A 2,550-nucleotide genomic window follows, 5' to 3' on the forward strand; every position below is an offset into this window, starting at 1 on the left:
TTATTGACCACAAAACACTTAACACAGACATTTTTATTCAAGAGTTTTACTTATCGCCTCCGTCTGTCGTAGAAGCTCTTTGCAGTTGACTGCTTGTGAGACGGGTTGCGCCACTATAGGCGCTAACATTGGCGCTGCCGCGCCTGCCTCGATATCCCGGACGAGTCTCTCGATGTCGTCTTCGGGTTTTCTCGCGCTGTCTCCGTCCTGGTTTCCCTCTGCTGTGGAGTCGGACGAGACGTCCTCGAGTGAGGGCTCGGTCGAGATCCGCTGGCCCTCCGCCGGTGTTGCGACGACGTTGCCGCCACAACTTGGAACCGGGAGCTGGAACAGATCCGGTTCCAATCTCCTCGTTGCTGGCTGTTCCGCATGCGGGACAGTCGGCATTAATTTTGTGGCGGTAATGTTGGTGATGGTCGGCTTGTTCAATGGCCTTTCCGCTGCAGCTTGCTTCGCTGGCATATTTGTGACGTCGGTTAATCCGACGCACGGCGTCGCTATCAATTTCATGTTCTCCGGCGTCTTCTTGATATATTTGCCATCCATTCGCGGTCTTTCTCTTGCCGCAATTTGCTGTTTCGACAGCTCACCGGGAGCTCGATATTTCGATGGCTTATCCTTTTTATACTGTTTCTTCTTTTTAGTCTCTTTATCTTGATCCATCGAACTGTCGGAATCAATTATGTTTCGCTTTCTCTTCGTGCTGCTTTTCGGCGTCTTGATTGCTGTGTCCGCCGTTGAAGTAGATGCTATCGGCGCGACTATTGCCGAATACGGGATGTTTTGCGTCATCCCTAGTGCAGACGGATCGAATCTATTCGATTCGCGTTGCTTCTTAACTTTATCTTCCGTGTATTTCACGGTTTTCTCAATCTTACCGTCCACAATTTTGAACGATAAGTTGAACGCACGCGGGGTATTGTCGTCCCCCTCGAGAAAGTCTCTAATTGTGATTAACGTAGTTACCTCACAAATCTTTTTATCGTTTTCGTCTCTGATTGTAGTGACGTCCTTCTTACATATATTAGCCTTGGATGCTTGGCTGTGAAATCGGATCGCTTCTGCTGCTTTCGTTGCTAACTGTATATCCCGCGCACGGGCATCTTTTATTGTTGCAGGATCCAAACGTGACTGTTTGTCGAGATAACGCCTCAATAACTTGATCCTGGTCTTGGAATTTTCTATAAGCTGCTTATCGCAGGCGATCTGTTTGATCCTTGCGGTGAGTCGATCCTCTTCTTCTTTCATACGCTCTAGATCGTTCCCGAATTCCAGCTCGTCGTCTGTCGATGACATCTTCGCTGGTACTCTGCAATCCAAATTTGAATTGACCGTGAACTTTTCACTTTTATTTACACACGCGTTCAATTGTCTTACTATTTTATTTAGTCTCGCACCACTGTTTGCTATTGTATCACACGCGTTAATGTCTTTTTCGCTAGCTATCGCTACTGCGTTCCGCGGACTTGTCGCGGTTTGTCTGTCGTCACTCGAATGTTCTTTTGTTTTTTCGCGTTGCGTCACCTTCGATTGTATCACTTCTGCTATATGCTGCGTACTCGACGACTCACGTAACACTGAGCTCGTCTCGTCGCTCTGCGCGGCCTTATATTGCATGTGATTGCTGGCTGCGCTGGTAGATGGCGCTGATCCACTTTGTGGTAGATTTATGATGTGCGAACCATTCGCACCTAATTTGTGACTCGGGGATTGATTAATGGTTTCTTCGCTCCCCATTCTTACTATTTTCTTCTTTTTTAGTGTCGCCTCTTCCTCATTGCTTGAAGAAATTCTGTTTCGACGACTTCTGCGAGTTTTCACCCTACTAGATATTTCAGGTGAGTATTTTTGTCGCATGTCACTTTCTTTTTGATTATTGTGACTAATTTCATCTCTTTTTCTTTTTAGGTGAAGCTGCCTCTCTTGGAATGCTGCCTCCTGCTTAACTTGAAAATCTCGTATATCGAGATGATGCTCCATCCTCGGAATTATATTGTTGTTCATATCTTCGAACATCTTTTTCCACTTTCCTTGCTTTCTAAATGGAACTCTGGTAAGCACGTCATCTTGTGACTCTTCTTGTATTAATTTAATTTTCCTTTTTACAGGTGTGCTGGTTATCTTCGGAATCATCGTCTGGTGTTCCGGAATGCTCTCCTCTTGAAAATTGTAGACCACGGTATCCACGGAATGAATACTCGGTGAATCTTCTTTCTTCTGTCCAGCTTGCATTTTAATTACATCGCTACTTACGTTCACGACGTCTATATCGCTACTCACGTCAATTTTTTTCGTAATTTTACTCAACGCTTTGATCTTACTTGTTCTCTCGCTTACAATTATTGGATTTTCCAAATATGAAATTTCTCTCACAGTCGGTTTTTTCGCATTCTTATTGCTACTATATCTATCCGCATTTTTACCTTTATTTTCGCTCTTAACGTTAACTTTTACAGTATCTTTCTTTATTTTACCGCCATTTACAATCTCCTCACTAACTATCTCTTTTACATTTTTCGTGGATAACGAGCTACGCGCTTCGGCCTTCCG

This window comes from Wasmannia auropunctata, unplaced genomic scaffold (genome assembly GCF_000956235.1).
Source record: "Wasmannia auropunctata unplaced genomic scaffold, wasmannia.A_1.0 LD336060.1, whole genome shotgun sequence".
NCBI classification, from domain to species: Eukaryota; Metazoa; Arthropoda; class Insecta; order Hymenoptera; family Formicidae; genus Wasmannia; species Wasmannia auropunctata.